Below are 22769 nucleotides of genomic sequence, written 5' to 3'. Positions count from 1 at the left end.
ATGGAGAACCTGAAGAAAGATAACTATGACTTGAGGCAATTTGAAGTAGAGGCGAAACACTTTCGAAGTAAATATTTCATTTTACATCTCAATTTTCGTTTTCTCATTTTTAATACTCTTCAATATGTCAATCAGGTGATTGCTCGCATATCTTGAGGCAAGGACTCAACAGTTTGGTCATGTAAAATTATTTGGTTGGGTGCTACTCACTGATAAGGTCAACTGGGAGAAATTGAGAAAACGTGTATTTTCCTCACAGAAAATAAAATTTTCAAAGCATTAGAAACTACTTCCCATACGTTGTTTGAACAATTCATTTATATTTTTCAGTATATAGGTGACAAACGAATTGATGAATGGAGCAAAAAGCAGACATCCTTTGACAAAAGTTGAGTTTAATGTTTTACTTTTTTGTGGAAACAAAATGTACCATTCGTTGAGCTTTCAGAGATCGTTGAATACGCTCTGACACTACCAGGAACATCGGCATACAAGTGCTTTATTCCGATCGTTCAGGTTTTATGGCAACTATATGCTATAGTGCTCTGATATAGGCCGTTCCGTTGGAACGAAGGGTCCAAAATTTCAGATCGATATCTCAAAAACTGAGGGACTAATATATACACGGATGAATATGGCTAAATCGACTTAACCCATCACGCTGATCATTTATACTCTTCTCGCACAAATTATAGGAACAAACAAATTTTGCAAATATTTTCCCAATTTTCAACAGGCTGTATTTCAGTGAAAAATGGTCGTACAGGAAATAAAAAAACATAGCTTTTGAAGCTTGAAGACTTTAAGCTTTAAGAATTTTTTGGTTAAAAATTTTTTCGAGCCCCAGTAGCCATGAAATTCTTGGATAAAGCACGAAAAAAAAAATTTTTCAAAATGTTTTTCATTTTTGTTTTCGCCCCACGGGCATGAAATTTTTGGCATAGCTTGTTAATTCAGCTTCAGTTTGCTTTTTGCAGAAGTCAGATATGAATATGCCGATATCTCTGAAACTACTGGTCGCGAGTAGACGGGCGTTTCGTGTTCTTCACAAAATTTCCTACAAAAATCTGTTATGGTTGATTGAAAAAAAAAAATTTTTCCACCTGAAACGGTAACGTAAAAAAACAGCAGAAAAATGCCATTTTCTCTTTATTTGGTTAATCGACTGTGTCTTCGACAATATTGGGAATGAGTTTGTGTCTCGTATTCAGTACCGAGTATGTCCCAGACGTGCTCTATGGGATTCAGGTCAGGACTCATTGCAGGATTCCTAAACAATGTAATGTTGTTTCTCTGAAAAAATCGGCGGGTGATATTCGCTGTATAAGGCCTAGCAATATCTTGCATAAAAATAAATCCTCTCCTGTTTCTTGCTAGAGGTATCACGTGAGGTCGCAATATTCGGTCGATCTACCGCCTAGCATTGAGATTGTCTCGAACAATCACTAAAGGAGTTCGATAATTCCGTGAAATTGCAGCCCAAACCATCACCGAACCTCCACCCTAAGCAACTACGGGACGAATGAAACGTTGACCTGTACGACGCCCAGCTCGAGGTCTCCGGTCGTTACCATACAGGGAAAACCGAGACTCGTCAGAGAAAAAACCGTTGTACCAATTTCTCATTTGGCAGTTCACATGGTCGCGAGCATACTGCAGACGAGCTCTACGAAGTGCAACGGTCAACATCGGTCCACGAGCAGCAGTTCTAGCACGGAGTCCAGATTCGCGAAGACGATTTCCGACTGGTTATCTAGAAATGTTTCGCAATGAAGCAAAAGGGTCTTGGATAGAATGCCGAATGATTGCTCGGTCATCTCGACGAGTCGTTGCTCGATGGCGGCCTTGTCCAGCTCGTCGTTCATATCCGTTTGTTTCCAGAAATCGGTTGTAAGCACGAGACACAACCGAAGCACTTACACCGAGTTGTTCCCCTACCTGTCGATATCTGTACCCCCCCCAAACAAGCGTCACAAGCCGAGCAACTTCTGGGGCAGATAAATGTCGCCTGCGAGGCACGGATCAAACTTTAAAATCTGCCTCAGTAATTTCTTCTTTAAAAATATCGAAAAAGATGTAGTTTTGAAAAAAACTGTTTTGTAACGCGTAATGGCACGTTAAAAAAATCGCTAAGAAAATAATCGTTGTTTCACAAAAAAAGCGTAAATCCGACCGTGCAACCTCCCAGTGGTATTGTTTGGATAACGCTAATGCTAGCGGTGAATCAATCATCAATCAAAACTTTTGTCAGAAACTTTGAATTTCTTATTGTACAAACGAAAAAAAAATGTTCATGTCCGTAGAACGAAAACAAAAATTAAAAACATTTTGAACATTTTTTTTTCGTTCTTTATCCAAGAATTTCATGGCTACTGGATGTCAAAAAATGTTTGACCAAAAAAATTCTTTAACTAGAGTCTTCAGGCCTCAAAAGCTCTGTTTTTTTATTTCCTGTACGACCATTTTTGACTGAAATACAGCCTTTTGAAAATTGGCAAAAAAAAGCCAAATTTTCTTGTTCCTTTAATTTGTGCGAGTATTATAGTACCTATATATACTTTTTTCACATACATTTCATTAACGCGCTTTCTTTAATTTTAATTCGTTCCAATTTTTGTTAGTGATTAGCGACAGCGCATCACATCTATCTGTTCGTACATTTTTTGGGAAGATTTTAATCTGGCCGTCCCTCCTTTTCCAACTGCTAAACGTCAAAACCTTCTGAACTTAGGCAGTTCATTCTGGAATGAATAGTTCTGACGTTTAGTAATTGCTCTCTCGTTTATGGTGACAGATGATTTGGGCATCTTTTTATCTCTGTCATACGTCTTGCTTGTTATAAATGTAGCACAGATAAAAATATGCCCAACTCTCCTGTCACTTGAAATTGAGAACGTAAAAGCCCATTTACATACAACTTTCCTCGCTTTTCGATAAGGTTCAAACTGAAACAACGTAGCGAAGAAACCAAAGGGAGTGCCACAATGAACGTTTTGCTTTCAGTGTTTCTCTCTAATAAAAAAAGCGACTGTTGCTTGGGAAAGCGTAAAAAGATGCGAATTGCCCAACATTTTGCTTGGCTTCGCGTCGAAAATATTTTATGTGAACGTCTGACACAAAAGTGTAGATCGAACGTCATAACAAATGTCTGACGCAAAACAGAGCAAGAGTTCTGTGTGATTTGGCCATAAATCTCCTACTCGACTTTAACCATTGACTGGATCGGGTAAGCTTGATGTTAAATAATTGGAACGACTGGAATGGTCTTATTGAAATCCTGTCAAAAAAATTTATGAAAGGAGAGATTTGTAACTGCAGCTCAACATCCCTTGCAAAAACAATGACAACAAAAGGAAACGCGAAATTTCAAAGTGTTTGATGAAACGTTTTGTGATCTGTTGCTCCGGAGTAAACATTTTCACTTAAAGAAAAAAAACACAAAATTTATTATTTGGCAGCTTATAAGTTTAATTGATTTTATTTATGGTTGAAAGTTCAAAAATTTGTTGTTTTAATATATCATTAAAAGAAAAAATAAGTTTAAATAGTTGCTCTTTATATTATATTAAACGGTCAATATACTATAATAATTTTATTAGTAATTAATGTTGGGTGTTTTAAATTAAATTACCAGATATAAATATGCATATCTAATCTTGATACCAAATGTTATAAAAAACGGTAATATTGAGGCGTTCTCACATCTCATCAATAACTTGGGTATCCTTTATCACTTCTGAGTTGTCAGAAATCAACTGACTTACTCTAGGGTGTAATAACAACTGTAAGTACGAGTAAAATACATGTATACTCAGACCACGCTGCGAATGGAAAATGGTGTTATATGGGAAATAGGCGTGGTTGTAGTCCGATTTAGCCCAGTTTCGCAATATAACATAGAAATATGAAAAGAACGTTATGCACCGAATTTGTTTGAAATCGGTTAAGCAGATCCCAAGATATCGGTTTTCACCTAAAAATGGGCTGTGCCACGCCCACTGTCTAATTTTGAACGCGGTTCCTATAAAGTCATCTCATACCATCCCAGAGATAAAATTTAATGTCTCTGGCGTGTTTAGTGCTTGATTTATCGCGCTTTTAGTAGTTTTTAACAGTACCGTTATATGGGGAGTGGGCGGAGTTGCCACCCGATTTCAACTATTTTCACACTATAGGTAGAAGTTCTTAAAAAGAGATATGTTCATTAAACCTATCAGAGGCGGGACCACGTCCACTTTAAACAAAAAATTTTAACTGCAGATGCCCCTCCCTAATGTGATCCTGTGTACCAAATAACAGTCTTGTATCTTATTGCGGAGCTTAGTTACGGCAATTTATTTGTTTTTGATTAATGGCGTTTTGTAGGCGTGGCAGTGGTCCGATTACGCCTATCTGCAATACCAACCGTCTCACGGTACCAAGAAACATGTCTACAAAGTTTCATAAAGATATCTCAATTTTTATTCAAGTTACAGCTTGCACGGACGGACAGACGGACAGACAGTCACACGGATTTCAACTCGTCTCTTCCTCCTGATCATTTATACCTATATATATAACCCTATATCTAACTCGATTAGTTTTAGGTGATACAAACAACTGTTAGGTGAACAAAACTATTATACTCTGTAGCAACAGGTTGCGAGAGTATAAAAAAAACTACGTGAGTGGCGATCATAATGTAAGTGCAGTCAATTATAAATCCATTCATCTTGGATTAAAACTTTGCATTTTCTATTGAAAATTTATTGGTTATAGGTCACAGGAGAGTGAAACACCTGTCAAGATACGTTGATTAAGATTTAATGCTACAATTGAAGATCAACTTAGTGAGCTCTCTTTGGAGTCACCAAGTAATAAAAACTAAACTGAATTTCGTTTTGTTTCTTTACAAAGCTTACAACAATTTAGGGATGTTACAAGTCAGAATGTTCTCCAGAACGATCAAAATAGCGACATTTTGATTCATAGTGAACGTGATAGTCAGTCTGAACGTGATGTACAAGTAGAAGATGAAACTGAAGGAAAGTACAATGAGACTGAGTCGGATCTAAACCTAAACCAATCTGAAGCTGAATGTAAATTTTGTCACCAGAAAAAAATAATAAAAGGCTCGTTATAGAGAACTACATCTTCAAATTTTACTTCGCATTTGAAGGTAAAAATATTGTAACTTTTATCTTATCATACTTTTTCAATTTTAAATTTTTTAATTACGTATAAAAATTATTAAAAGTTTTTGTATTGCAAATTTTTCTATTAAAAAATTAATAATTCTAACTGAAATTCAATTGATTATATTTGGTAATGCATCAATGCTAAATTTGCCAAAATATAATAAATTATCAGCATTTTGAGCAAAGAATAGTTGTTAAAACAAAGTAGCAAACATGTCAATACCTGTTTTATTTATAAAAGGAACCCTGGCCAGGGTATAAAAAGGCAAACTTTATTCGCTGTGAGAAAACTTTTCAACCCCGAAAGATGGCTTTTACCAATTATGAAAACAGCAAAAATCTTGATCCGATAATTATGACTATTCGAAACAGAAACAGACTGGGACGAGCAGGTGAAACCACTTCGCCTTAAAAATTGGTCTATCTTGACCACAATCGTTTATGTGTAACATAATCGGTTCAGTGCATAGAATAATCGGCACTTATTATACAATATTGGAAGATACTCACATCCTTGAGCGATTTTCACCCTCCACAGGCTAGTCGCCTAAATGCTCAAACTTATAGAGCAACTAAAAAATAACAAATAACAAGTAAACAAGGGCTAAGTACCCGCTTAATTTCACATTTTAGACCTGTGAATTGGCCTCCAATACAAACAAACGCTTAACCATTTGGAAGACAACATTCGCCGTGTTATTGCCGATATACGGCATCCAGATTGGACTACATCCAAGCCAGCCGTGGCGGTCATATGCTAGAAATAATATTTAAAATGTAATGCTACAAGATTATCTTTCGGGTAAATAAAATTCATGTCAATCGAATAATCCATCATTGTTTAATTGCAATTTAAAGCTCTAGAGCTCTAAAAAAGACACCCTTTACAATTTTTTGTATTAAGTTACAAATATATATCTTAATTTATTGTTACAGCTTGAACGGACGGACGAACAGACAGACAGACATCCGTATTTCAACTCGTCTCGTCCTCATGAACATTTTTATATATTATATATAACCCTATACCTATCTCGATTAGTTTTAGGTGATACGCACAGCCGTTAAGTGAGCAAAATATTATACTCTATAGCAACATGTTGCAAGAGTATAAAAAGATATTGCATTAAAAGGTTTAAAAATAAGCAAAAATAAAAAAATTACTTATATATTTAAATTCAATACTATATTAACAACGATAGAGTATGATACATTGTTAATTATGAATGCACAAAATTAAGAGCTTACTCAAAATTGTGATAATAGGAAAATATTTATAAACAAAATATATTTTAGTCATTTTGCTAATTGTAAAATACAAGTAAACAATCAAATATTTGAAAGAATTGGATTTACTACAAAATTTCATTATCCAACACGAATGCCAAAATATGAAAATTAATTTAAATTTAATAAAATGAAAACAATGAACGGAAAGAAAGCAAAAGCTGTCCTCAGTTTTGTTAAACGATGGCCCAAATAATTTAGAGATCCGCATATTACTAAAACACTTTTTACATCTTTGGTTAGACCTATATTGGAATATGGCTCTGTTGTATGGAACCCAAGCTACCAAATCCGTTATGACAAGTTAGAGGCTGTTTACTAACAATTTTTACGCTTTCCGAGGCAGTTTTGACCTTTACTATTAAAATCCTGTAGATCAAATTTCGAACTAAACGAACCATTCCCCCGTATATGTCATGGTTTTTATTCCTTTTTGAACGCGGTTCCTATAAAATCATTTCATACCATTCCAGAGATAAAATTTAATATCTCTGGCGTGTTTATTTCTTGGTTTATCACGCTTTTATTAGTTTATAACAGTACCGTAACGTGGGGAGTGGGCGGGGTTGTCACCCGGTTTCACTATTTTCACACTGTCGATAGAGGTGCTCAAAGCGTTCGTTCTCAGTGAATTTTGTTATTATATCTTTAGCGGTTTAGGAGCTATGGACAAGAGATAGATGAGACTCGTTGTTTTATTACTATAAAAAGTTTTATAGTTTAGTTTTAATGGCAAACTGTGCTGCTAGGTATATGTTTACATCTGCCAGCATTCGTAGCTATGACGGACAAAGTGACAGAGTTAACACTAAATGATTTAAAACACTTCAATATTTACATATTTTAATTTTATTTCAAGGTGTTTTTAAGCAATGTACGTTTGGTCAAGCACTCCTCGATTAGCACTACCACCAAGAGCTCCTTTATAGAATGAATTTACAACACATTTTCCACATTTTTTGTGGGTGACACAGCGTTTCCAGTGAAAGACAACTAAACGCGACCTTATCGCGGTTCCACGAAACAAAGCAATTTTCAATTACCGGTTATCGAGAGCTCGGCGAGTAATATAAAATTGCTTTGGTATTTTAACTGCTCGCTGGCGTGTTCTTCTTTTCCCAGAGAATTGAGAAACAGTTGTGATTACGTGCTTGGTTCTGCCCAATTTTGTAATTTTGAATGATCATAAACGTTGGTATTGTCTAGATACATTTGTAGACACAGACAGCGCAGAACATGGAATACTAAAAGGAGAATGGCGTGAAGAGTTGGAGAGTATTTAGGGTATTAGACATTTGTCTTTTGTTCACTTGTCCGCATGGCTAGGGTTGTATACCTGCTTTATATTGGTATGCCTGGCCATTCAAAAGGCTTGCACTGGAATACTGGCGGACATACCGGGCAACGAGCTAAAACACTTGTTCGACATTCTTTTGGGCCGTGCAAAAAGCTGTATTAAAACAGAAGAAGACTATTTTGAATAAAATTAATTGATTTTGACGATAAAACCATTTGCTCTGTCTTTTTTTTAAGAGTCCTGTTTACTTTGGAAATCACCTTGTATATGCCGTTATTCTTGTGCGCCACTTCGTACTGAAAACATGTGTTGTTTTTAAGTTAACCTCTTCTATAACATATTTCGTACAGTTTTTAATTTTATAACAAAGTGTCAGAATATTGTTTTATTTGTACTCATCTTTTAACTGAACGTGAAACTGTTACTGTTGATCGTGGTATGAAGACAGTTTTCAATGCAAGTACTGAAAGAGATGATGGATATATGGAATTTCTCAAAAAATAAAAATCTGTGGCAATACATAGCGAATGTCGTAAAAATTATACTCGAGAGTGTTCTATTGCTGCAGCCATTAAAAGAAAGCGATGAGCAATTTAATATGACAAATACAACTATCGTTGTTGGTGAAGATGTTTATTTATTTATTAGATTATTAGATTATTTACTTTTTTGAACCAGGAAAAGCTCAAAATCAATCGAAAATTTGTACACGCTGCGATACGACATCTGCTTTTTACAGGAGTGGAAAAACAACAGTTTTCAACAGTAATTCAACTCAATCAGAGGGTATCACCAACAGAATTCAATTTTTTCTTCTATGTACGGAGCTCCTAAACAACTACTTGTTGAGATAAGTTTCGATACGCGTGTTTCGTTAAAAACCGATACCGATGAGGAATCGCTTTTGGGGCAATTTAATTGTATCCAAAGTGAAATAGAAGAAAAAGAAGAACAAGAGGAAGAACGGTAAGGAGAAGAAGAGGAAGAACAGAAAAATTTTAAAACCACGAATTCGATGAACAAATATAGCTGTTATTATTATTTAGACTGTGTGGACCGTGGAATAGGACTACTGGGGGCATCAACCAGCAGCGACGACTCCGGCCACTTTTGTAAATCAATTATATTTAATGTGCAGCGATTTCTATAGAATAATAAATATAAATAAATATGTCTTTAATACATTACACGTAAATAAATATGAACTTACGATCTAGCTTTAACAAACGGTTTTAAGAAGTCCATATCTTTTAGCAATGGCCAAGTGTGGTAAATGAGCGCCGCACTGCCGTAAGGGGCCTCAACCTTTCACATTTCCCTAGTAAATCTTTCACGTAGGGACTGTTACCGCTTTACACATTGCTATTCTAGTAAAAACACAGTATAAACAATTAATAACAACATATAAATATATTAATATAAATCTACCAACCTGTTGCTCCTAGCCCTCGGGCGATGTTTGCATATGCAGCCTTCTTTGGCACGTCTTGTTATACAAAATGTCGCATGCCCGCTCGTTGTCCATTATGTATAATATATATAATATTTAATACTATTAGAAATTAAGAATTCAAAATAATGAATTTTTTAAAGAATACCAAAAGTTTATTATCATTCGAAAGAACATTCATTTGCATTTTTTGTTTGAATATTATATCTTTTAAATGTTGGTCGCGACGTCTTAGATGGTCCATCCGTTTTGTCCAATAACTGGCGAATGACGTGCTGCTTTGCTCCAAATCTTGAATAGAAGCGGGATTCTCCGCATAGACTTTAGACTTGACATATCCCAACAGGAAAAAGTCTAAACGATGTGATATCACATGATCTTGGCGGCCAATCGACCGGCCCAAAACGTGAAATTATCTGCTCACCGAAGTGTTCTCTCAATAAATTCATTGATTGACGCGATGCGTGGGAAGAGGCGCTCTCTTGTTGAAACCAATTGTCCCACAGATCACGAGCTTTAATTTCAGGGATCAATTAGTCGATTATTATGTCGTAATAACGGTCGCCATTGACGGTTACGTTCTCACCGGCATCACTGTTGAAGAAGAATTGAACCGATGATTACACCGGACCTCAAACCACACCACTTCAGGCTGCTCTTTGTCTCCAAAGCGGCAATTCTGCTTGCTTACATCCCAATTGACCCACTAAGCCAGATTTGGGCCTCATCGCGGTAAAAAGTTTTGCTCGAAAGCATCGAATCTTCTTGGAACTTTTCACAAGCCCATAGAGCCAAGTCGTTCCATACGTCAACACGAGTTGCTGTGAACGGCGCCGAATCGACCCTTCACGGTCTTCGTCTACACTCTCAGCTACGGCCGCGATATTTTCTTTACTGCGTGCAGGACGTGGTCTATTCGGTCGAATATTATTTCATAATGAATACTTGGTCTCAAGATGGGTGATGGTGTTGCGAATAGTGCGCTCAGTAGGCCGATTATGTCGACCAAAAGAGGAGCGAAGCGCGCGAAACACATTCTTTACAGAACGTGATTTTTCGTAATAAAGTTGAACGATTTGTAAACTTTACTCAGGCATAGGTCTTTTCATGCTGAAATGCCAAACAATGCTAAACAAAAAAACATGACGGCTTGACACTACTCACGATTGAAAGAGAGGCTATTGAAAAAGTATAGGTACCTTTTTGGACAGTACAGTTATCTGATGTCCAATATATTCGACATGGACCACCATTTATTGACACTAATTTTTGAAAGTAGTACAAATCAAAGTATATTAATTCAGAATATGTAATAGGTGGATATAAAAAAGTATTATTTTGTTTTATGAAAATTTTCGAAACAATATGAGTTACGTTTAACACATATGTAGGTATACGTTGCACTTTTTGAAAAAATGAAGGAACTTTTATTGCAATAGTTCGCTTTGCAACGTCCTGCACTCTTCCACAAATATTGGTGCATCTTCTTGACGGATTTCTGGTTCTGGAGCTTATTGAAAAACTTTCTGGCGTTTTTTGGGAATTGGTGCCAAATGCAAGGGTTCACTGTTATCGGATTCGAGGGTGGGCTTAATGAGGCCTTTGATGGCCTACCTTTCTTGCATTTTAGATGAGGAAAAAATGTTTCCTCTTGTTGAGCAGTGAGTAGTGTACGAGCAACTGCAATGCGAAAAATCATTGAATCAAATATTTTATTTTTCGGGAGTCCTTTATTAATGCAATCTTTTTTGTACTCCATCCCTGATACAGTTATAGCTAAATCTACAAAGTGCATAATAACTCTCAGAGTCCACTTAACTGTACGAATATTTATCCGGTAGTATTGGATCATTTGTCTAATAAATCCACATCGCCCATACACACATTATCCATTCGTACAACTTGGGGTCTATCGATAAGTACAAAATTTTTGTTTTCCTTATCCCTTATCTTAGCTTTGTCTTTTTCCCCGATACCAACAAAATTGGTTCACAAGCTTATTGTCGTACCAGCGAGTGACAATAACATTATTATGCAACTTATGCCTTCTGCTGATGAACCTCTCTCTCTTATTGTACTTTCATTTCTTTTTCAGCTGGCAAACTTGGATTCGAAAATCTATTTATTCAAATTGTACCAACAGCATAAATTTTTTTTGTTTCAATATTTCATATTATATTTCAATATTCACTCAACAATTGGTATGTTGGGAAGTAGTCGAAGAATAAATTAATTTCTGAATTTGGAATACGATTCGCCAAGTGCAGAATGACTGCGTATCCGGAGGCAACTGTTTTGATTCATTGTTGATTTAAGGGTTTCGTGGATCGTTGATATTATATATCAACAATGTGTAAATTGTTGCGAACATCTTTTGCGCGTCATATTTTCGATAAAAATTTACATTCCTATTACCGAATTGTAAAACATCTTATACCGAGGTATTTTGAGTACACTCATCATGATGTGGCAAAAACAACTCGTTCTTCATCAACAGTGCAATCTTTGATTGGCCTGAATTTTGTTCATACTTGTATATGGTAGATTTGCGCAATTTGTTACTCTCGTAAAAAACTCATCAGTAATATTTATTTTATTTATTTATTTAAAAGAGAAATAATTATAAGAAATTATTTGTAAAGCACTGACTGCTAGGGCTTTCGGCTTAATTTAATTTTACAGATTAAAATATTCCAATTATATTATTTAAGTCAAAGGCAAATTTATGTTTAGCTTGTACTATAATTATTTGTATATTAGATATTTAATTTGCAGATTTGAAAATTTGTTTCAAAAAGATTAATGTTATTGTCCTCTGTCCGATTTAGCAAGTCAGATGGTTTGTTGTCCCCAAATATCCAATCTCTGTGTTGTTGTAAGTGAGGGCAGCTATCGAGAATATGAGGTATTGTGATGTCTTCCGAACCACAAGAAGAATATGTGGGTTTGTTTGTACCATTCAAGAGGTGTCCATATGTAGCAAGTGTATGTCCAATACTGATGCGTATGAATGTTTTTATATTCTTATAGGGGATAGTATTAGAATACTGTGGTTTTTGGCTAGATGGGTTTGAGAGTTTGTAGTGATGATTGCTGTGTCTCCAATCGTTTAGACAACAATAGAGGATGTGTTGTTTAACATAGTTCTTAATATCTTTTGTGGTGAAGTATAGAGACGTATGCAGAGGTTCTTTGTTTCCTTCTTTCGCTCGTTTGTCGGCCATTTCGTTGCCTTGGAATAAACAGAAAGTCAAATGTCGAAGATATATGAAAACATAATATATTTCAATAAAACGCCATTGATGAGCTTCCTTTTATAATTTTCCAGTCGACAATCTTTTTTTAAGAACTAGCAGTAATCTGCCATCATATGACGATTCCAGTAACATTGATACCTTTTTTCCATCACTTTTAGATTCTAGTTGAACCGTTCTCTCTGTTCCTTACCGTAGTTTCCAAAATTATTTAAAAACTTATCCATATTATTACCTAGATAGTTTAACTTGATAGTTCAAATTTTCTCCTAGAGATAGCTACAGTTTGTCAGAATATTTTCACATATTCTTAGTGATTGCCCAGGAAACTTTCGAATATCTAAACAAACCTTTTCCAAGCTTCAATTTCCGGAAGAGTTCTAACCTTGATATAATCTGTATCATTCATTATTTGCCGTATTTGAGGGCCATCAAATTTTCTTCCTTTCAACTTAGCCATACTAAGTTCGGAAATTTGTTTACAAATGGTTAGGTTAGGTTGAGAGGTCGATACTGAGAGAGATCTCACTTAAACAATCTCAATCTCACAAACTTGTTGAGACGGCTAATGCCAGTTTTGGATATGTCTTCTGGTTTGTCAATCAATGGAGGAGAAAGTGCCTGCAAGTTTCCAGCCCACTCTCCCCCTTTTGACAACTAGCGTCCGAGAAGATGTTTAGTTTTACCGCATTAATATACAAGTATGACCATATCCTTCACTTGATGTTTGTAGGCGTGAAAAAGGTGCGCAGAACACTACTCATGACTGAAAAAATTAATTTTATGGCTAATAAGACGGTAGTTGATCAAAATATCAGATGTACAAATCTCAAAAACCAGAGCATATTCAATATTTTCATGAATAAGGTCTTAATCTGGACACTTGAAAGCATCGAAATTCACTAAGATATCCAGGGTAACAAAAACAATTTTTGTTTTGGTAGAGCTGTGTAATAGTCTTAATAGCAGATGCTTCCGCATTTACGTTTTCTTTAGAGCGCCTTGTATTGGATAAACATGCGGAAATATTACTGAATTTTTTCCAGTCTGCTTTTTCGATTAGAAATTTGGACCTTGGCTTAACGTTGTACGATTTGGGGATGAAAAGGGATGTGATTATAGGAAATTGATCGCTACTGTGAAGGTCATCGATTGTATGAGATGAGAATTTGGGTGCCATTGTGGATGAGACAATGATAATGTCGGGAAGGTATTATGTGCAGAGAAGTGGGTTGCTTTACCATCATTTAGTACAATAAGATAACATGTAGAGGACTATATCTTCAATAATTTCGGCTCTTTTATTCACTGTCGATGATCCCCACAGTGGACTTCATACATTAAAGTCTCCCATTATAATGATTGGTGTAGTGAAATGATTTAGAATATTGTCAAATTTCTATAAGCACAATTTTGATGACGTAGGACGTAGCAATTAACAATTGTGAATTTAAATCTAATTTCTATTTCGATAGCTAGGCAAGAAATGTTGCTTACGATAGAAATTTGCTTATTATTTACGGATTTCTTAATGAAAATTGCAATTCCTTGTTTGGCGTATATGTTTTGTGTACTATTGTGAAAGTAACTGTGACGTTTATTAGGAGGATACATTTTTTTATTGAAAGGGATATGGGTTTCTTGGAGTGATATAATTTCTGGACGAAATTCAATAATAAGGATATTTAAATCAGGGTAGTTATTGTAACATACGCATTATTTACTCTATCATTACATTGTGTGTTGTTAAAGAGGGGAATACTGAAGGCTGAGGTGGGAATAGCACGGGGGTTGTTAGCACGCGAGCTGTAAGGTGTGAGAGCAATGAGGAGATCATTGCGTGGGTTTGAGAGTCATCGACAATGCAGTTGTTGTTGTATTTGTCTTATTTGCTGTGGTGTAATTGTTTTTGTTTATATCTCTTTCTTGTGTTTCGTTATAATTTGTGGTAGATTTGTTGTTTATAAAGGAAGAAATGTTTTCTGAAGAAAAGATTTACATGAACTTGTTGTTTTCTTCTAAATTATTGGTAGTATTTTTTGTTATACTAGCCAATGTAGGGAAGTTTTCACTCAGAGAGGGAGTAAACTGTGTTTTTTGTATTTTTATTGCTTCTCGCATGGAGCATTTTTTGTCTGTTTTGATGATTATTATTTGTTTTATTTGTATAAATTTGGGACATGTTTAGTCAGAAGATGGGTGATTACCAGAACACTTAATGCAAAAGGAACGAGTGCAAAGATGGGGTTGGTGAGGGAAGAGAGCGTACATGTCGCAAACAGGGGCTTTAGTACATCGTTTTGTTGGCAAAAGTTGGCAGCTCTTTTGGATCAATTTCCCTATTTATATTGTTAATATTATCCGTAAATTTACCCACAACATTTGTTAAAACTTTTTGACATTCTTAATTACTTGAGACACTCTTGATTTTGATTGGAGGTTCACCAATTTCCATTAAAAATTTATTAACTTTATCAATTTTTAATTTGTTATCTACCGGTTTGCAATGAAAAGTAGGATCTTTTTCTTCGTCATCTTCGATCACATCATTTGACTTCTCAGGCTAGTTGACTTCAGGACATTTATTCACCGATAATTCACCAAGAATTTCAGGTTTTCGGCCTGAATAAATAGTCCGTTCACATGAATTGCACATATAATTCGCAATCAAATCTTTAAAATCAGCGCCGTTTTTTGTTATTAAAACTAAGTTTTTAATGAATTTTTTATGATTTTTTTGTCAAATGCATTACAGCATTTCTTAACGAGGCTCATGATTAATTATCAACGAAGTTACGAATGGCTCCAGATATTCCTTTGTTGTTCACATAGATACTGGGACATAAAATATTAAGATGCTCTCATATTTAGTTCTTTTAACCGTAAAGGATTTATTCGAATATCATTTTATTTAAAACAAGAATTGTAATTAATTCAAGGATGTTTTATACTGAATAGAAAAAAATATGAGGTAAAAAAATTATGGATTTTTAATACTTAAAGAATAGGAAATTCCAGTTATAAATTTGGCCCTGAAATATTAGCAGTGGGTATTCAATACATTCTGGTGGATTAGGGAATTCTCGTCTTAAGTATTTCTTTGAAACCATTAAGCTGGTATTATGCATATTGTTCTACCACATTCATGGTAATTCATTGTAAGCAAAATGTGAGACCATCATCCCAACATACAAATGAAATATGCGCGCTATACCGGCGGCGCTGACCGCCTGTCATAAATTTTTTTTTTTGTTTAATCTAATCGCGATAAGTGATATTTTTTTGCGGATTTCGTTACTTTAATTTTTATTGCAAAATACTGAAAATTTTTTTTTTTAATTTTTTGAGGGAGAAGTCGTTCAAATTTTCATTTGTTAACTTAAAAGTTATTAACAATATAATAAAAAAAATTTAATTCATACATATTTTCTCAAAGTACAAGTATTGAACTATAACTCCTGAAAATTTCATTAAAAAATCACCAATTTTTTTTCTAATTATTAATTTTTTAACTAAAAGTAGTAAAAATTTTCAATTAAAAAAAATTGTAATTAGAATTAAAATTTAAAAAAACTGAGCGGGGGATTACTTGTTCATGGTGACTACTAATTATGTTCAAGCATTGTAAAAATTGCGTCTACAGTAATAGCTGCCATTTTCTGAAAAGGAAGAGGTTGTAACTTCGTTATGGCCAGAAGTTACCATAATATTTTTTCGTACAACATTTTGGAAAAAATCTGCCTCTACAGGTCAATTTCGAATGTATTCGACATACATAAATTAGGTTGCACATAACCCCAGTCAAATTTTTTTCAATAATAAGCGTATGACTGAGGGTAGATGCGGCCTTGCCTTACTCCAGGAGCCCTACGCCACCAATGGTAATGGTTGGGTGGTCTTCCTAGAATTGTCAAGGTCTTCACGGACCTTGTGGCTAATGCTGCAATTGTTGTGAGTTATTCCTACTATGATTGCGTAGTTGTGGATTCCTCCTAACTGGATGTATGTATGTGTCGTGGTAGTTCGGTAGGCTGATTGTTGGTTTGTTCTGCAAATTTAGCGAGCCCCTGGAGCTCTACCTGGGCTACATGGATAAGCTACTACTACTTGCAAGTAAGAGCCCATTTATCATAGGGCTGGATGATATATCGTCTTCGATGTGGTTTAGTAAGGGGTTAAGAGAGGGTGGAGATTGAGTAATCATAATTTGATGCAAATATATTCTTGACATTCCTTGAAATATTTATTGACTTCAAAAGGCAGTTGATTACGCAAGCTGGGATCGAGTGTTGCAACGACTGGAGGAGCTTGGCTGTCCGGAAATTACTCTTTGGAGAAGTTACCTTTCGGACAGAAAAGCCTCTCTGGTCGGAATGAATGGGAGTATGGAGATCGGAGTGCTCCGAGGAACCTAATGATGGTTTGACAAATCGATGGACAAAGCGGTGACAATGCTGCTAAAGGGCAGATTGTCGCCGGTTCGTCCACCGATTGTCCGGATGAATGGGGTCAGCATCAGATATGTGACGCAAGTCAAATACCTGGGGCTGACCGTGAGTGAAAGGATGTATTTTACTCCACTCTTGGCGAGTTTGAAGGAGCGACAGCAGGCGATTTTAAGATGGTGCGATTGGTGTCTTGGACTCTGTGCTGTGATTGTCATACAGCGAGCTGTTGTATTTAAGTTAAGAAGGGGCTTGAGTATGTCTTTGGGAATATTGGATTTCCGATGATGACGTGGAGAGGGATGGATATCTAGGGAGCAAGAGGCTTCTAGGTGATAGAGTCAGGAGTAGGTTGCAAGACTGTGGGACGATAGTCCTATCGGTTGGGTGACTTATGAGTACATCCGGGCGGTTAGGTTTGTTGAGGGTAACCCAGACTTCAGATTATGTTTGCTTACGGTGCATGGAATACATGAATACATATTTTTCATCAGAAGCACCTTTCTGATAGGTTGTGGTGTTTGTGTGGGGCGCGATGTGAAGACTGACTTCACTTTAGAGGTGTGATCTCCACAAGTCGGAATACCAAACAGTTAGGGTGAGTGCGTTTAGTGTGCGTATGGGGTTCAACCCCTGCTTACTATTCCAGAGCAGTATGGAAGCACAACTGGTAGTAGATTCGGCTACGAGGGCTAACCTAAGATTTAATTATGGAACCACGGTGAGCAGGAGTCCTAGGAGTTCGCTCCAACCTACTCATGCGGAATGGTCCTTCGGGGAGTATCATGGTGGTTGTGGTTTATACATGAATGCGGGAAGAACTGACTCTTTCTTAGTTGAATATGTAGTTGCATTGCAACCGGGTCCCGGACCCAAAGTACGGTAGAGGTTTTAGATACGTCATGAATTTCTATTCCACACTACCGATCGGTACTGAAAAATGCGTGGCATTTTCAATTTGGGGTAAGGCTGTCGGCGTTAAACACACCGGACGTTCACCGTCTGTCTGTCCGTCCGTCTGTGCAAGGGATAACTTGAGTAAAAATGTAGATATCTTAATAAAGCTTGGTACACGTGATCCTTGGCAAAAGATTTCGTAGATGGGCGTAATCGGACCACTGCCACATCCACAAAACGCTTTTGTTAAAAACTACTAAAACTGGGTTAAATCAATAGCGAAATGAGTCAGAGGCATCAAATTTTACACTCGAGATGACAGAATAACGCTTTATAGGAGCAGGTGTCAAAATTTACAATGGGAAGGGTACCGCACACATTTAGGTGAAATCACATATCACTGAAATTACTCCACCAATTTCAACTAAATTTGGTACATAAAATTATTTTGACATTCCCATGTAACTATTTTTTTTTGATAACAATATACCCTTGTGTCAAAAATGGGTTCAATCGGATCAATACTTCCTTTGTAAAATGGCGTACCCTTAGTTCTAAAAATTAATAAAACCGGACCCGCACCATAACTATTCAAGCCCCTAGATACCGGAAATCTTGAGCCTATGGCTGACTTTTTGCCGAAAATATCGGTCATTCTGTGAGAAATATAATTGAAATTCGAGGGAAATATATTATTTTTAATTGCCCATATCTTTAACACATACTTCTAATCTCGTCATCTGCAAACAAAAATCTGTCTTCACGCTATCCCTACTATAATCCACAAATTAATACACAAACTGAAAAAAACTATTACGTTAATAAAAGAAAGGTTCTTTTTGTTAACAAATTAGTCTCTCAAAATCAAGTGCTTGAACAGAAAGCCTTTCCATTTGACGAGATATCTTTACCAAATTACTCATGGGATGTTTCCTCAGGCATTGATGCAATCTCCAAAGAAATTGTTCAGACCGGATTGCTATAGCATATAGCTTCTTGTAAGGTATATTTGTATTTAAAAAGAGTATTATAGCTTCGGTGCAACCAAAGTTAACTTTTTTTCTTATTTTACAACAAAAAGCGGTCTGCGGAGTGCAATTCAAAATCAGTAAATTCGTTATTGTAAAAATATAATTGTGATGAAATTTAAAGATATCTTTCCGCCATTATCTCGTAAATTGTGGACTGAATTGTCTTTAAAATTTCAAAACAATCGTTACAGTAGTTTAAAATTTCGAAATCTTATGTAAAACGTTCATAAGACAGGTTTAAAATTACTTAAGATTTTATGCAGACACTTAAAAAAATTAGTACCTACCCCCCTTATGGAAAAGAAAAATAAAATTTAGCTATCGTCCAAATTTGATAGCAGTTCCTATAAAGCCCTCTTGTGCCATCTTGATGTAAACTTTAATGTCTCCGACGTATTTCGGATATGTGGACTATCGGTCCATCTGTGAGATATATAATTGAAATTCAAGGACATTTTTTCTTTTGATAATAATATACCCTCGTGTCAAAAATGGTTTGAATCGGATCAATACTTTTCTTAGCCAAATATACCTAATATAAAGATTTTCGAACTTCCAGTTGATTTTATACCACATATATCGGACAATGTGCTCGTTTTTTTCAATAACAGTATATCTTTGTGCCTAAAATATAATATAATATATAAAATCGTCTCGCCTATCACATACGCATAGTTGTTGTTAAAGTAAACGTGCAAAATGGGATGTAGGCCACGAATTCGCGAAGCTAATCGTTTCGCAATACTCGATACCGGTCAAATAAAAAGAAAAAAGAAAAGTGATCTCGAAATAAGTGCACCCTTATCTGCATTCCCTTTACTCCCTGAAACCAAAATCGTTGACCCAAAATTCATAATAATTAGTACAACCGACCCATTAAAACCCCTTTCATTCTACTCCTGTTTCGCTATACACCGTGCCATCCAGCAGATCAGCAGCCAAGTGCACTCAATAACCTTCCTACGTGATGGAAAATTACTTCTTCTAGTAAAAAGCAATGAAATCGCATACAAATTCCTCAGAGTTAAGACTCTTGGAGACATATGTGATGTGTCTGTCACATTCCATCAATCCCTAAACCACGTGAAAGGCACAATTTATGCGCCGTTCCTTAATAATGTACCTGAAGAGGAAATTATTAAAGAACTGAGCTCTAAAGGTGTCGTAGCAGCATATAAATTCCAAAAAAAATAGAAGGAAAAGAACGTCCTACGGGAGTGTTGTTGCTAACTTTTAATCTTTATAACCTACTCAGTAAAATTGATATTGCCTGGTGTACAGTTTTAGTTCGACAATACATACCCCTTCCCATGCGCTGCAAATCATGTCAGCTTCTAGGGCATACAACAAAACATTGTAACCGTTCTCCACTTTGTGTAAATTGCTCCCTTCCTCCCCATACCCCACAAGAATGCGAACGCATTCTTTGCGCCAACTGTTCCCAACAACACCCATCCTCCTCCAGAGAATGCAGTAAGTTCCTCCAAGCAAAAGAAATCCTCAAAATAAAAACAATAAATAAATGTTCTATGCGCGAAGCTATCAAAATGCACAAAGAACAACAAACCATTCAAAGCTCTCCTAGCAGCTCTTACGCTGCCATAGTATCCAACCAAAATGCAAACAAAAATGATTCTCTACCAACAACCAACAAAAACAACGAAGTAAAAAATTCAGATGAAACAAAAAATAACAAAGACAATAACCAAATTGTAAATCTTGATCATAAAGAAAACACCTCTTCCAATTATCCCCCTCCTATGGACTTTACCAACTCTCCCCACTCAACAGAAACAGAACCCACCTCATTTGTAAATCTTACTCATAACGAAAAAAACTCTTCCAATTGTTCCCCTTCTATGGACCTTACCAACACGCCTCACTCTTCAGCAACAGAACCCACCTCATTTGTAGAAACAAATAATCAGGAGTATGACTTCTCGTCTTATTCCTCATCTCTTAATATTTTATATAATTCTTCATATCTCAACCAAACCAACAATGACTTCAACACAGATCAACATACTCTCACCAGCACATCCCCCTCCCACCCTGCTGAACCCCAAACTCTTTACGACCCTCTCCCTTCGCTCTCACGAGTAATCTCCACTTCTCAAATGCATGTCACGTCAGACGATGACATGTGACTTACACAAAACCAAACTCATCTATAAATTAAAATTAAATACACCTCATACACATACATATATATATTTACATCTGCTTCCCACTATATTTTTTAATGACGTTTAAAGTTGTCCAATGGAACATGAACGGCTATATTAATAATTACCATGAGCTTGAATTGCTCATTAAAGAGAAAAATCCAGATGTTATATGCATTCAAGAGACTCATATAGGTGTATTATCCAATAACAATTTTGTTTATCCCAAACAATACCTTGGTTATTTTGCTAATTTGCAAAATATACAAACAAACAAACAAGGTGTTGGAATAATCATAAAACGGGTAATTCCACACGAATTGATACACATAAACTCTACCCTGTCTACAATAGCTTTAAAAGTAAAACTTAATTCTACACTCTGTATTGCAAATACATATATCCCTCCCTCACAAGATTTTAATGATGCTGAACTTATTAATTTATTCCTGCAACTACCTGAGCCTCTGTTGTGGACCGGCGATTTTAATGCCTGGAACCGACTTTGGGGCTCGCGCAACTCCAACAGAAGAGGACTTTTAATTGAAAACTTTGTCTCAAACCATAATCTAACCATATTAAATAATGATTCCCCAACCCACATTTCAACACACTCATCTTTAACAAATGTTGACATAACTCTTTCGTCTCCACAAATCTCCCCCAGAATGAACTGGGAAGTCAGCTCCGACCTTCACGGTAGCGACCACTTCCCTATTTTAATCACTATTCAAGTCAACCTACACTCAATAAAATATAACCATCTTCCTAAGTTCAAACCACATCTGGCTAACTAGGAGCTGTTTCAAACAGAAATTAGAAACAATCTACCCAATTCACCAGCAAATAATATCCATCAAGAAACGGCAGTTCTTACGAAAATAATACGTTCGGCGGCAAATAAGTCGATTCCCCAAAGCAAGCCAAAGTTTTCCAACTACTCACCTATTTGGTAGAACAAAGATCTTCTACAACTTCGCACTCACAAAAATGAGAGGTTGAAAATTTTCCGACGTGATATATCAAACGAAAATCTTATGGCCTATAAAAGGGCCAACTCCATTTTCAAAAAAGCGGCTAAAACAGCCAAAAGGAAAAGCCTCGAAATCTTCACCTCCAAAATTTCACCATCTTCCACCCCCAAAAAAATATGGTCGGATATTAAACGGCCACTGGAGTCCCTCCAACGCCTATAACTGCCATTCAATCTAACAATACGTTACTGACGAGCCCCGAAGACATTGCAGCCACATTAGCCAATTTTTGGCATAACCTTTCAGATGACAAAAGTTTTCCCGCGGAGTACATCTCCGAAAAGCAGCACTGGCTCTCAACACCATATAACCCGATGAATATTTCACGATCTGCACAATATGTAGAAGACAAAATAACCTTTTGCGAATTAGAAGCCGCACTCAAACATGCGAAAGGCAAAACTCCTGGTATCGATCGGATATCTTATCCTATGCTTTCTAATCTACCGTTACTAGCCAAACATAGGCTACTTTCTCTCTATAACTCTATTTTCTCCAAGAGCACGTATCCGCATATTTGGCGCACAGCCACAGTGATTCCAATAGCCAAACCAAGTAAGCCCATCAATTTACCCTCGTCATTCCGTCCCATTTCTTTACTGTCTTGTTTCACCAAAACGTTTGAAAAAATTTTGGCTAAAAGGTTGATGTTGTTTGTTACTAAAAACAATCTTATCAAACATAACCAAACCGCCTTTAAAAACAAGCACAGCACAATGGACTCACTTATTC

The 22769-nt window shown here is 36.1% G+C and overlaps 1 pseudogene; it reads left to right on the top strand.

The window, feature by feature from the left end:
- On the top strand, positions 1–7747 carry LOC118683588 (uncharacterized; annotated as a pseudogene).
- Positions 7748–22769: the final 15022 nt, after the last annotated feature.

This window comes from Bactrocera oleae, chromosome 2 (genome assembly GCF_042242935.1).
Source record: "Bactrocera oleae isolate idBacOlea1 chromosome 2, idBacOlea1, whole genome shotgun sequence".
In the NCBI taxonomy this organism is placed as follows: Eukaryota; Metazoa; Arthropoda; class Insecta; order Diptera; family Tephritidae; genus Bactrocera; species Bactrocera oleae.
The sequence above is the reverse complement of the archived record's forward strand: the minus strand, read 5'-3'. Positions and strand labels throughout refer to the sequence as shown.